We start from the raw sequence: 14680 nt of genomic DNA, 5'->3' as shown, positions 1-14680 counted from the left end.
CTGCGTGCCAGCAGAGAGGAGCGACACCAGCACCAGCAGGCGGGTGCCGTGCCCAGCTCCGTGGCTCCTGCCACCAAGGCTCGGGCACAGAGAAGTTCCTGGGAAAAAGCCCAGCAGGGACTTGCCACGAAATAAAAGAGGCAATTTTTTAGACCCACTGGGTCTGGATTTTTTGAGGCCTGACTCATGATTTTTTTAACACCGGGGGTTGGAACTACGAAGTTAAAAATAGCAAAGTGGCAGGCACAGGGCTGAGACAGATCATCGTTAGTAATTAATTGATGGAGTCATGGATTTTTAAGGACTGAAAGGGATCATTTAGATCAGGCAGCCTGGCTCACTTGCAGAGGTTTGATTGAAGGGTTGGTGGTGATGGAGAGCTGGTCTGGCCCTGGATGCTCTTCCCGCTGCATCTGATGGACTGAGAGTTGCAGGAGCGGCTGAGGGCCCTGGGGCTGCTTGACCTGGAGAAGATGAGTCTGAAGGGAGACCTCATCACTCTCTGCAGCTCCTGGAAAGGAGGTTGCATTCAGGTGGGTGCTGGGCTCTGCTCCCAAGATGGGATGAGAGGACATGGCCTTAAGTTCCATCAGGGGAGGTTCAGATTGGATATTAGGAAGAATCTCTTCACTGACAGAGCAGTGAAGCCCTGGCAGAGGCTGCCCAGGGCAGTGGGGTAGTCCCCAAACCTTGGGGGGTTCAGAACTGTGTAGATGTGGCACTTCGGGACACGGTTTAGTAGGGACGGTGTAGTTGGGCTGACAGTTGGACTGGATGAGCTTGGAGGTCTTTTCCAACCTTAGTGATTCTGTGGTTCTTAGGTATCGCCCACATTCAATCCTTTATCACACACTGAACCAGGGCTGGATGAGGGCACGTGGGGCCAGGGTGATGCAGCCAGTACTGTGGGCAGGAGGCAGCGAGAGGGCTTCGCGTGTGGCTGGTGGTGCCTGAGATGGGTTTTTATGGGCCTCAGCCTCCTCTAGCACCAATTTTACACTTTTGTTGCCAGGTTTTTCCAGCCACATGGGTGCTGAGAGCCCCCATGGCCAACACCCCTGCGATGCCAGCAGTGTTTCAGGCTTCCCCTCCTCACACTGTACTAAGGGCTGATTTAGAATCATAGAAACATAGAACCACAGAATAATTTGGGTTGGAAAGGACCTTAAAGATCATCTAGTTCCAACTCCGCTGCCATGGGCAGGGACATCCCACTGGATCAGGCTGCCTAAGGACCCATCCAACCTGGCCTTGATCACCTCCAGGGATGGGGCAGCCACAGCCTCCCTGGGCAACCTGGGCCAGTGCCTCACCACTCTCATGGTGAAGAAATTCTTCCTAATGTCTAGTCTAAATCTGCCCCTCTCCAGTTTATACCTGTTCCCCCTCGTCCTATCTCCACAAGCTTTTATGAATAGTCCCTCTCCAGCTTTTCTGTAGGCCCCATTCTTTATGCCGGGCAGTGGCTGCTCAATTAATCAGGACCCAAGTGCTCGGTGCCGGGGGGACGGGGATGTGCCCTCCTCCCAGATGTGCAGGCATGGGGTGGGATGAGGGACCTCAGCTTTCCCGGGTGCCATAGTTCTTTCACTGAGCAGTGCACAGGAGCTGTCTGTGGCCCTGCTCCAGCACACCCTCTCCCTTCTGCACCATCCTCTTCCTCGCGGCCCTGCACCTGGCTCCATCCCTCCCTGCACAGCTGCTGAACGCCCTCCTGGCTGTGGAGGCAGCGGCTGGAGCTGCACCTGTGACCTCGAAAGGACAAAGCTTATGTGTACGTAGGGTGGCTACTGGGCTGCTGGGAGCCACTGGCCCAGCCTGGGTGACCCCGAGGCACCCGCAGGAGGTGACAGCCCCATGGCTCTGCCACTGTGTTTGTGCTCCCAAACCTCACCAGGAAGCTCCTGCTTGGGGGTCCCAAGCCCCTGTGGTGGCACCTCCCATGCTGCCGGTGCTTGGGTGGCAGGGAGCCGCCCCATCACGGTGCGCACCTCTTCGAGGAGAGCCGCTCTGCCAGCTCTGCTCCTCGAACTGTTCCAACATTTTGGCATTAATAGGTTTTTCTTTTAATCCCATGAAGGCAGCAAGTGCAGCGTGCTCCACTGGCCCGTGGAATATCCCACCGGGCGTAACGTTATGGCTGTGCACAGTACTGGAGTCGGGTCCCCAGTGAGCTTAGGAGGGTGTAGCCCCCCCCAGGACCAGTGATATCATCCAGGTTGACACCTCAGTGGGGCTCAGGATCTGGCCAGCAGCTCCTCAGTTCCCCTGGTGCCTCTCTGGCTTCTGCCCGCTTGTTGTTGCTCCAGATCAGAAGCCTGCAAGTAAAAGACAGCCAGAGGGGGATGCGCGGCTGGGCAGGGCTGATCCCTGCCGTGCTGTGCAGCAGGATTTTCCTGATTTGCACCGTGGAGCAAGCTTGGTGTCTGCTCAGGCAGGGATGCTGCTTCAGCTCCTCTGGCAGCCCCAGATGCCATGTGTCGAGGGAAATATTTGCAGCACGATGCTGAGCTATCCCTGGCGCTGCCTGAGGCAGAGCAGGGGCTGGGAGCACTGTGGGCTAAAAATGATCTTTACTGCAAAAAACTGCTGGATTTCCCCCACCTGATGCCTACTCAGGCCAGCTCAGCCACCAAAATGCTGCCCTCCTCATGCTCGTTCTGAGCTGCCCCATGTCCCTCCCCAGCAGATGGTTTCAATTTGCTCCAGTTAAATGAGTTCCCCAGGGCTGGGCTGCCCCGCGTCCCCTGGCGTTGTGGACGCTGCAGAGCTCTGGCTCCTGGGTACAATGGTTTACACGATGCCATTGGCTCCCCCTGACACCACAGCTGTGAATCATAGAACACTTTGAGTTGGAAGGGACCTCAAAGCCCATCCAGTCCCACCCCTGCCATGGACAGGGACACCTCCCACTGGATCCGGTTGCTCCGAGCCCCATCCAACCTGGCCTGGAACCCCTCCAGGGATGGGGCAGCCACCACTGCTCTGGGCACCCTGGGCCAGGGCCTCTCCACCCTCACGGCAAAACATTTCTCCCTAAGATCTCATCTCAATCTCCTCTCTTTCAGCTGAAAACTGTTCCCCCTCATCCTATCCCTGCACTCCATGATCCAGAGCCCCTCCCCAGCTTTCCCAGAGCCCCTTTCAGCATTGGAAGCTGCTTTAAGGTCTCCCTGGAGCTTTCTCTTCTCCAGGCTGAACAACCCTAACTCTCTCAGCCTGTTCCTCATACAGGAGGTGCTCCAGCCCTCAGATCATCTCCGTGGCCTCCTTTCAACCTTTTCCAACAGATCAATGTTCACGCTCCCCAACAGCCAAGCAGAGCCCTGGCTGCGTCAGAGCTGGGGCTCATCCCTGCCCCATCCCAAGCAAGGACCACAGCACCCTGTGCTTGCCACGGACTCGCTGTCACCTCCCGGTCTCCATCTCCAGCAGCTCCTGACCCGCTTCAGCATGGCTCTGATAAGAGCGTGCGTCCAACACCACGGGAAGGTGCTGATAAAGCAGCGTGGGGACACCAGCAGTTGCTGCCGCTTGTTTTCCGCTCCCTGACTGTCACATCCACCCTTCATTCTCTCCTGCCATCACTTTCCCTGGCCTTATCTCCTGATAGGTACAAGTGATACAACCAGGAACGTCTGTGTAACAAGCTGTCGGTGGCTGAGCACCCAGGAAAACACCAGACGTGGGGGTGATTTATGAAAACAGGGCGAGAGAGGCGAATGGGGGGAATTTGCTGAGCCGTGGCAGAGGCAAGGCTCCCGTGGTGAGGGATGCTGGCTCCTGAGCATCCCCAGCACCTTTGCTCCCGGCTGATCAGGATGCGGGGCTGTGCCTGCTGCCGGCAGGCGGCCCAGGGGGAGGCGGGTGTGCGGAGCCATCGCGTTGTCCCTTTGCGGCCATTGATTGCCATGAAATAAGGCAGCCGGGTGTGTAATTGCGCACAGCGATGGCAGCCTCCTTTACATGCCGTTCGGCGGGGCCCTGCTCATGGGAAATGAAACTTTTCAGGCCACTAGACATTTAGTTTTCTTCAGTTGTTAATTCTCCTGCCCTGCAGAGAGGAGGGGGTGAAGATGGCCTCGAAGGGAGGATGCTGGAAGGGTGTAGGAATCGGTGAGTGAGGGCATCTCAAGTGGTCAATGCATGTCACCTGCACCCAGGGCATCTTCTTTGCCCTTATCCTGAGCCCGGCTCAGCCCTCCAGGACTGGCAGTGTCTGTAGGAAGTGATGGGTGAGGACATCTCAACTAGTCAATACATCTCACTTACAACCAGGGTACCTTCCATGCCCCATTTGCCCCTATCCTGTCCCCAGCTCAGTCCTCCAGGCCTGGGAGCATCCATAGGAAGTGATGGGCGAGAGCATTTCAGGTGGCGAGTACTTTTTGCCTGTGGCCAGGGCACCTTCTCTGCCCCTGTCCTTAGCCCAGCTCAGCCTCCTGGTCCTGAGAGCATCACAAGTGGTCAATGTATCTTGCCTGCACCCAGAACATCTGCCTCGCCCCTTTGCCCCTATCCTTAGCCTAGCTCAGCCCTCCGGACCTGGGAGCGTCCGTAGGAAGTGATGGGCAAAGGCAGTTCAGGCAGTGAGTGCATCTCGCCTGCACCCAGGGCGCCTTCCTTGCCCCTTTGCCCTTACCCTGAGCCCAGCTTGGCCATCAGGAAAGGTAAAATAGGCACCAGCATCCTCATCCCTGCCCCCAGAGCTTTGCCAGGGAGTGATTTCTCCCCCAGGCACCGAGTGAGCATCCATTCCCCTCGGCGAGCTCCTCTCTTGCAAGGTAACCAGCATTATATTCGGACCAATTGCTCCAGCATGATCCTCCTGAATGTTGCACAGCATGTACACGGCGTCTTATGTAAAATACATGCCCCTGGGTGAGCCTTTTAATAGCAATGGCTCCTGCCCGGGGGGCGGGGGGGGCCGCTCTCTGCCACGGCGGTGCCAAGAAATGATTGAAAAGTTGGGGCTCGCCGTAGGAAACACCCTGCTGGGGGGAACAACGTGTTTTCATTCCCCTGCCAGGTAACAAATGAAAAGAATTGCAATGAATGCTAATGGGGCAGGGATGCTGCAGAGGCTGACAGGGCTGGGCAGGAGCTGGGGGGGGCAGGAATGGGGGAGTCCAGTCTGGGAAGACAGGAGATGCCAGGGGACCCCAGTTTTGCAGGTTGGAGTTGGCCATACGGCGCGGTCTGGCACGGGGCTGATGGGTGCTATGGGGGGGGAATGCTCTGGGCTGTTGCACCAAGATCACTTCTTTTTGCAGCAAAATGCAGCTGGGGGAAAGTGTCAGCTCCCAAAATTCCCATCCCTAAGGAGCTGCCATTGCTGTGCCACGGCTGAGCCACCGTTGAGCCAGGCAGGCGGCGAAGGGCTGTGCTGGGCTGAGCTGTTTGTAAATGCAGCCGGTCTGGCAAGCGGGAGGGTAAACACGGATGAATAGCCTTCATCCCCTCCAGTAAATATTTTATATCACACACCAAGAAAAGACACTCCTATTTAAATGATTTATAAAGGAAGATCATGTAGAGGTTTCTATAAAATATGTAGGGCTCCTAATCCCGACATCATCAAGCAAAGAGGACTGAAATCATATATTACCTTTTCAACAGCCTCGCTGGCTGCAGGGATACAACTGACAAATAAAAGTGTGTTTACAGCTTTTGGGCTCCTCTGGGGAGAGGTAAATCATGGCAGGGGTGGGAAGGGGAAAGGAAGCCGGAAATTAAGTGGTGATTTCTGTCCGTCACGGCAATGCGGGGTGATGGGATGCTGGGCTCAGGGGACCTGGGGTGCCCGTTACGGGTGGCGCGGCTCTGGGTGTGGCAATGCTGTGGGTGCAGCGGTGATCTGGGTGCAGGGATGCGCTGGGTGTGACGATGATCTGGGTGTGACGATGATCTGGGTGTGACGATGATCTGGGCACAGCAATGATTTGGGTGCTGCAATGGTCTGGATGCAGTGATGCTCTGGGCACGGCGATGTTCTAGGCGCAGCAATACTCCAGGCACAGCGATGCTCTGGGTGTGGTGATGCTCTGGACACAGTGACACTCTGCATGCAGCAATGCTCTAGGTGCAGCAGTGGTCTGAATGCAGTGATGCTCTGGGCATGGAGATGCTCCAGGCATAGTGATGCCCTGGAGGTAGCAATGCTCTGGAAGCAACGATTCTCTGGATGTGACAATGCACTGGGTGTGGTGATGCTCTGAGGATGGCAATGTTCTGGGTGCAGTGACATTCTAGGTGTGGCAATGCACCGGGCATGGTGATGCTGTGGCTGCACTTCTGCTCTTAGCACAGTGATGCTGTGAATGCAGTGATGCTCTTAGTGCAGCAGTGCCCTGGGTGCAGCGATGCTCATCCCCTGTTGGGACCGTGTGGGTGTGGACACAGGGTGTAAACCCCTCTGGGATGCTCAGAGCCACGTCCATGTGCAATGCGTTAGTGCACATCAAGGCCAGGCCCTGCTCCCCTTCCCACTGGGGCTGGACCAAGAGCAGCCATCAGGGATGGGGGGCACCAGCGAAGTTAGGATCCGGCCTGCAGGGACACAGCTCTCTTAACCTTGGTGCTGGCATCTGCCACATTCACACTGCCTCACATCGTCCCATCCCTCACTGGTACAATTTGAGCCCATTCATTGCTTTTTTTCCCCCTCGCAGACCCATCCATTGCCACCATCTCCCCACCAGGCTCCGAGGGGACCCATAGCCCCAGCAGACGGTGCGCACCCGCACCGGCGAAGGGCACGGCTGGCCTCTGGCAGCAGCAGCGGCGATTTGGCATGCAGCGACGAGAGCCACCAGCCGATGGGGCCCCGGCCGCCGCGTTATTAAGGGATTAGCAAGTTGTCTTGGCGCTCAATTGTAGATAAGTGCCGCATTTTGTATTATCTTTTCACGCTGCACCACGAAGGATGACAAAGAGACAACATGAGTGTCATGGCCTTCAGCATATCATTAAGGGTAATTTGTCTTGCAGGGAGGGGGAGGCAAAGGCGAAGGGAGAGAGGAAAGGAGAGGAGAGGGAAAAGCAGCCCAGGAGGAGAAGGGGGATTAAAAACTAAGGAGAGGAGATTAGGAGTGAAATGTGAACTGTATTCAGAGGCAGCCAGGCAGGGAGAAGCAAATAACTGAGGAGGGGATGGCTGGGCAGGGGGGGCTCAGCCCTCGGCCGGTGAGAGAAAGCCCCAGGGCTGGGATAGGAGAGGCAGGAAGGTGGGCAGGGCAGCAGAGAACCCCTTCTTTTTGTTTCCCTGCCCAGCAGAGCCCCGAATCCATCCCCAGCCTCAATCCTAAACATTAATCTATAATAATAAGGGGCCTCCCAGCCGGTGTGCGAGGCAATAGGATGTGCACCGGAGTGGATCCATTTCCCTCTTTCATGACCGATGAACCATTGCCACCAGCTCGGGGGTCCCCAGGGGGGCTGGGACACAGCAGCTCCTCAGTGCAGCCGTACCTGGACCGCAGCCCCATCCTTGCGCAGCACACGGCATACATCCCATTAGGAATTTTAATCTGAAAGAGAGGAGACAGAGATGAGATCTTAGGGAGAAATGTTTTGCTGTGAGGGTGGGGAGGCCCTGGCCCAGGTTGCCCAGAGCAGTGGTGGCTGCCCCATCCCTGGAGGGGTTCCAGGCCAGGTTGGATGGGGCTTGGAGCCCCTGATCCAGTGGGAGGTGTCCCTGTCCATGGCAGGAGTGGGACTGGATGGGCTTTAAGGTCCCTTCCAACCCAAACCAATCCATGATTCTATGAATTGCAGCACGTGGCAGGGTCTGCTCCTCCCTCGCTGGACAGCAAAGGGTAAAAGAAAGAGCAAGAGGAAAATGTAGCAGAGATCCAGCAAAGCCCCACAGGTCTGGGAAAGCTGGGGCTGAGCTGTTGGGGGTATTGCTCTATCGGTCAATCAATCGATCAGGAGTAAAGCACGGGTATTGATCAGGGAAGATGGCTTTTCAGGGTCTGGGTAATGGAAATATGCATCTGGAGACAGTCAGATGGAACTGTGGTCACTGCTACGAGGAGACACCAACCTGGTCTGCAGGTGGAGAAGCCCTGTGGTAAGAGCTTGCCCTCACTCCAACGCAGAGCCCAGGGCAGCTGAATCTCCACAGGGCTGGGGCTGGTCCCCAGGGGGTGCAGCCACCTCAAGGTGAGGAGCATCTAGGTGCCACCGTGGTCTCTCAACCCCTTCCTCTGGTGCAGGGACTGGGGATGGGGACAGGGCATCCTCCCGCGCCCCCTCCCACCCCTCCCCTTCTGATAATCCTATTTTTGAACCAGGGGATTAGGATCAATACTTCACTCCTAATGCTGTGGTAATACAGTGTTACACCGCCAGCGCCAGTTCCCTGCTGAAACACTTAAGGTAGTTTAAACCCATTTGTGCCGGGAAGTGCCGGGAATTCACAACGAGCTCCTTGCACGCCAGGCAGAGCTGTGGCTGGGTGCCATGGTGGGTACTGGCCAAATCCAGCCCTGGGTGGCCCTTTGAGCCCCGAGGGGACTGTGCTGTGCAAAGGGGATCGTATGCTTCAGGGCCAACGCTGTGACCTCTGCAGCCAGATGGCCACGAGCCACGAGGGATATGCAGGCGATGGCTGCCCTGGCGCCTCTGCTGGGCCTGCTCTGAGCAGCTGAGCCCTTGCACAAGGACCCCAGTGCGAGCATCCCTCAAGTAATCATCCCTTGTGCAAGTGTCCCTGGAGCAATCGCCTCAGTGGGATCATTCCTCGTGCAAGCAACCCTCAAGTAAGCGTCCATTGCACAAACACCCTTGAGCAAGCGTCCCTCATGCAAGAATCACTGAAGCAATAAGCTCACTGTAAGCATCCCTCGTGCAAGCATCTCTCAAGCAATCACTTCAGTGCAAGCAACCCTCGAGCAAGCATCCCTTGTGCAGGCATCACTCAAGCCATCTCCTCAGTGTGAGCATCCCTTGTACAAGCATCACTCGAGCAATCACATCAGTGCAAGTACTCCTCGTGCGAGCCTCGCTTGAGGAATCACGTCAGTGTGAGAACCCCAGCACAAGCATCCCTTGTGCAAGCAACCTTCGTGCAAGCACCCCCAACACAAACACCTTCCTCACAAGGAACTCTTGTAAGCCTCCCTTGCACAAGCACCCCACGTGCAAGGGGCTGCCCAGGTGCCCACATGCGGGGCAGAGTTGGGGTCGCCCAAACCCAGGGGCCACAGCTGACTGCACGAGCCGCGCTTGTGCGAGGGCGTGGGGGCAGCCCCGCTCTGGCCGGGGGCCCGGGGGATCCTGTCCATCTTTCACTCCAAATTGGCTGCAGGGTTTGGAGGCAAGCTCCCAGGGAATAGAAACACAAATATTTCCATCCAGCGCTATAATTATGAATTAGAGCAAAGCTCTGTCTTTATTAGGTGCTAATAGAGATAAAGGGGGTTTGAAATGCAAGGCACAGCTCTGTAAATGCTAATTCACCCGGAGCCCTTCCTCGCTCCCCAGGCCCCAGAGAACCCAGGTTTCAAGGCAACTTCTCACTAGAAAAAAAAAAAAAACAGCCGAGCAAACTCCAAGAAGCCACCACAGCAACCGAATTCATTTCGGTTTGCGATGCGGCATCTCTGCTCTGGCAGCCGCCTCGCTGCCAGCCCTGCCCCAGCGAACCTCAGCGATGGGTGGGAGCAGCCAAGGGGAGCAGGGACAAGGCGAGGGGCTGGGCAGGGGTCCCGCCTGCACAGGGGCTGTGGCATGAGCTTCTGCATGTGCACGGATGTTACAGAGCATACACGTTGCGGCATGCACTGGTGCACACAGATATTGCAGCACAAACACGTCGCAGTGTGTGCCGCTGCACAGAGGCATTGCAGCACATGCACACTGCAGCATGCACTGGTGCACACAGACGTTGCAGCACACGCATTGCAGTATGCGCTGGTGCATACTTATACGGTGCAGCATGTGCTGGTGCACGCAGACATTGCAGCACACACGCAGCAGTGTTGCTGTGCCACCTCTGTGCCCACGCTCTGCCCTTCCCGGAGGCACCGACGTGGACCGAAGGTGAATTGCTACCCCAGGAAAGGCTGAGCAGGTTCTTGGCGAGCGCAACTCAGCCACAGCCCCATTGGCTGCAGTTTTTATATCTCCAGCATGGTGGGGAGAGCTCGGCAGCCCCTCGCCCACCCAGGACCCCAGCCTGAGCCACCAGGAGGTGACCCCAGCAGCAGAGTCCCTGGTCCAGCTCAGCCTTTAACAAGGCTGAAAGAGCTTAAAGGCCTCCAAAGTGGGTTGTCAGGGACATGAGCAGCACGGATGTGGCTCACACTCATTCTGCCTTCCCCAACCGCCCCATCATGCCCAGCTCCTGGTTCCTCTTTTCCAGGGAACTCCTCTCTCCCGGCGCAGTCCAAGCAATGATTTATCCACCAGTCGATGTGCAAAGCCCCTCATCCCCACCCCTGGTGCCGCCGTCCCTCTCCCTGTCCCCACAAATAACTATTTTCCCATTTTCCCCCATATCGATTTGCAATCTAGTGCGGAGAGACAAGACAATCCCTGTCTCTTGGTGCCGCTCGGCCGAAAATCCCTGCCATTCCGGGCTGTCCAACATATGGGGTGCAGGGAGTGGGGGTGGCGCAGGGAGCTGCTCCCCTCCACGTGTGGGTTCTCTTGGCATCTCCTGGGCATGGGGCTGGGCGGTGCGAGGGACACAGTGGGTGTGAGGCTGCAAACCCCCTCTCAGGGTGTTTCCCCAGGGCGGGGGGTGCTGGGGGCCCCTCATTTCCCTGCCTGCCCTCGATCCGGTTCTTGGGGATGCTGAGCTTCCTGGTGGGGCTGAAGGATGCAGATGGACCTGGGTGGGATCCACCAGCAGCGCAGGTCGAATCCTGCACTGGAATAAATCGGTCTCATCCCTCCAAGCAGTGCTGACAGGTTACACCAGTAAGGATCTGACCCTCTGTGCTCAGAGTGGTTTTCAATTAAAACACAAATATCCCGTAATAGCCCACAGAGGGGTTTTTATTTCCTTCCCGTTTTTATTTTTTTTGTTAATAAATCTATTATGAAGAGCTTAGAGATGTATGTAAAACCGGCAAGGGACGATTGGAGGATTAGGGAGCGGCGCTGTCCTGGTGTGACAGCAAAGCAAAGCAAATCCTGCCAGGGCTGGGAAGGGGACGCTGCATCCAAGGAGGGTGGTGGAATAGGGTTGGGGAGTCTGAAACACCAGAGAGACCCCCGTGGTGGAAAGTGGGGGTCCCGGATCCAGTCCTCGCTCCTGGAGCAAGCATATCCAACTTCCCCACCCGCTCCCTGCCTGCTCGCATCCAGTTTAGCATAAAAGTCATTTTGTTTTGGGCCCCCTCCCTGCCTGCTGCTCCCTCATTTCCAGGAGGCTGATAACGGTCCTCAGCATCAGGGAAATCCCCCGGCTGGGGACGGGGAGCTGTGCGGGGTGAGGAGCGTTTAACCCCCTCCGCTAAGGAAAATTGGCTTGTTTACCATTTTCCTGACCCCAAAAAAGACAATGAAATTGTACACAAAACCAATAGATTTTAGCCACATGCCTGCAGAGAGAGGCGATATAAATAAAATACAGATAGGGATTTGTGCGGCGGCAATGGGGAATGGATTCGGCGCGTTGGAGGGGATATGCCGAGGTTCCTCGGCACTGGGACGGAGCAACCCCTCGTCCTGTGTGCACCTCACGGTGATGCTCACGGGGCCTTTTTGGGGAACAAATCCTGGAGACGCCCCTGTGGGGCTGCCCAGCCTGAGCTGTGGCGCTGAGCCTGGTGTGGGCTGCTTTGGGTGAAAACCCCACAGTCTGGGAAGCACGGGGTCTGAGCAGCTGCCTCGTGGGCAGGGACAGGAGGACTGCCTGGACCCCTGAGTGTCCCCAAGCGCCAAGAAGGATCCCCAGGAGCGGGGCAAGGTCAGAGGGGTCTTTTCAGCTGGAAGAGGGGAGATTGAGATGAGATCTTTGGCAGAAATGTTCTGCTGTGAGGGTGGGGAGCCCCTGGCCCAGGTTGCCCAGAGCAGTGGTGGCTGCCCCATCCCTGGAGGGGTTCGAGGCCAGGTTGGATGGGGCTTGGAGCAACCAGATCCAGTGGGAGGTGTCCCTTGGGGTCCTTTCCAACCCACTGCTGGGGGAGAGCAGCCGTGGCTCTACAGGCTCAGGATGCTGACACAGGGGTACCCAGAGCGTCCCTGGGACGGCTCATCCACATCCCTACCGTGGGCACCAAGCTGGTAGCCCCGGAGCCCCTGCTCATCCTCTTGCTTTAACGCACCACGTCTATTTATTCTGCTCCTGTAACTGTAAAATTGATTTCCTTGCAACAAGACGCTTGTCTTTCACTACTGAACGCACCCAAATGCTCTAACATAAGACACTGGCAATTTTTAATTAGTTTCCTTTATACCTCTTGCCTCCCGAGCAGGGATGTGGAACCGGAACAGGGGAGCCCGAAAAGGAGCAGGATCCAGAGGTGACAAAAGCACTTTTTCTTCTTGAGATGATTATTAATAATACATGTCGTTCACCTAACGAGGCAGGAACGCGGGCGGGCAGGGGTAAGCGGCAGCGGACGCAGGGAGGTGATTAGTGCATCTTTCGCTGCAAGGCTGGAGGAGCAGCTTTAACCACTATAAGCTTTAAACACAAGCACAGAGCAGCCTCTTGCTGCCTGACCCCCTCCCCACCTGCACTCAAACCCACCCTGCTCCGCCGATCGCTCCCCCAGCATGGAGTAACCGCGAGCTGATGGTCCTTGTCCTACTTGGCTGCATCTTAGTCCCTGGTGGCCAGGAGCCCAGCCGAGGTGGCCACCCGTGTGCAAGGGGGATGAATGAGTTGGGAGCCCCTCAAAGAGGAGCTGCAAACCCAGGTGGCTGCTGCCAGCAAAGGCCTAATTGAAAGAGCCACGCTTCCCATCACGCCCCTCTGATAATGAGCCCAGGGTTATTAGAGCCTTCCTGGCTGCTTTGCTGCTCTCTCTGGCTCCTTCTCTGCCCATCTCAGCCTCTGCCCATGCACCCACAGCTGCACAGGGGGTGCTGTGAGCCCACAGGGCTGGGGGCGTCCTACAGCCACCCTGTCCCCACCAAGGGAGCTGCGCTAAGATCACAGGAAGCCTTGGACAATGCTCCAGGGATTCATGCAGGTGAGGTGCTGGTGCCTCGTGTCCTTCACCAAAGCCCTGGATATGGTCAGTGCTGGTTCTCCCATGTGCTCCCAGCTGGAGAACCCCCATGACTCCCCCAGACCCCCAAGCACTCACTGCTTTTCCCCCTGTGCCTTCCCCACAGCGGCCACGTGGGTGGGAGAGCTGCCTGGAGCCCAAGCAACCCCAGCGCTGGAAAGGGACCCCGGGAGTGGGGCAAGGTCAGAGGGGTCTTCTAAGCTGAAAGAGGGGGAGATTTAGATGAGAACAGGCTGGAAGAGTTGGGATTGCTCAGCCTGACAAAGAGAAGGCTCCGGGGAGACCTTAGAGCAGCTTCTGGTACAGAAAGGGGCTCCAGGAAAGCTGGGAAGGGGCTCTGGATCAGGAAGGGCAGGGTGAGAATGAGGAGGAATGGTTTTCAGCTGAAAGAGGGGAGATTGAGATGAGATCTTGGGGAGAAATGTTTTCCTGTGCGGGTGAGGAGGCCCTGGCCCAGGTTGCCCAGAGCAGTGGTGGCTGCCCCATCCCTGGAGGGGTTCCAGGCCAGGTTGGATGGGGCTTGGAGCCCCTGATCCAGTGGGAGGTGTCCCTGCCCATGGCAGGGGGTGGGACTGGATGGGCTTTGAGGTCCCCTCCAACCCAAACCATCCTGTGATTCTATGATTCTGTAGTTTTTGGCTACAAGGAGAGCATAAAGCCCCTTTGCCCTCTCCAGCGACAGGGGAGCACACGAACGCGCGGACACGTGCGCGCCTAAATGAGCTGACTGGAAAAAGTTAACGGAGGGGGGCAGAAAAAGAGGGGAAGAGAAAAAAACCTAGGGGAAAAATAGCAAAGGAAAGTCCTGCAGTCTTTTGCCTTGTCAGTTCTCCGTCTGCTGTCACTCAGATGCCGAATTCTCCTTCAAGTTGTCATAGCGAGGCTGGCGGGGATTATGCCGAGGCTCTGTCCAGAATTGATTCATGTGGAACGCGTGCTTGACGAGCGGAACCGCTGGTGTGAGCGGGAGCCGCTGAGACCCCCTATTTTCCCACCTTCCTCACACAATCTGGTATTGTTTGGCCGCAGCCTTAGTGATCCCTGCGCCGGGGCTGTGACTGACACAGCTTTGAGGCTCTAAGGCGTATTTTGAATTTCTAAAACCTCTCAGGAAGTCCCCGGGGTGCCTTCTGCCATTGTCTTGTTTCTCCTTCGCCTTTTTCCCTTTCCACCCCGAACCCCTCCTGCCTCCCCTGCCGCCTCCTCCCCCTTTCCCCCCCCCCTTCCTCCCCCTAATTCCAAGCCCTGCGATCCCTATCACAACCAAGCTTTTCCTCCCCCTCCGTGTTGACGCTCTGACTCTCTCTGGAGCTGCTCAGCCCATTCGCAAACACGATTTCCTGTAAGAAAAAACTAAATAAAGCTCTAAAAGTTCCCAAATCCTTGATCCGCTGCGGAGAAGCAGGGCTTTACTTGTTTGCTTTTAATCAGCTGATACAAACCTCTGAGATGTGTTGAAAAATAATAACAGAGATAAATCTTTCACC

The sequence above is a fragment of the Cuculus canorus genome, chromosome 27, assembly GCF_017976375.1.
Source record: "Cuculus canorus isolate bCucCan1 chromosome 27, bCucCan1.pri, whole genome shotgun sequence".
Taxonomy (NCBI): domain Eukaryota; kingdom Metazoa; phylum Chordata; class Aves; order Cuculiformes; family Cuculidae; genus Cuculus; species Cuculus canorus.
The sequence above is the reverse complement of the archived record's forward strand: the minus strand, read 5'-3'. Positions refer to the sequence as shown.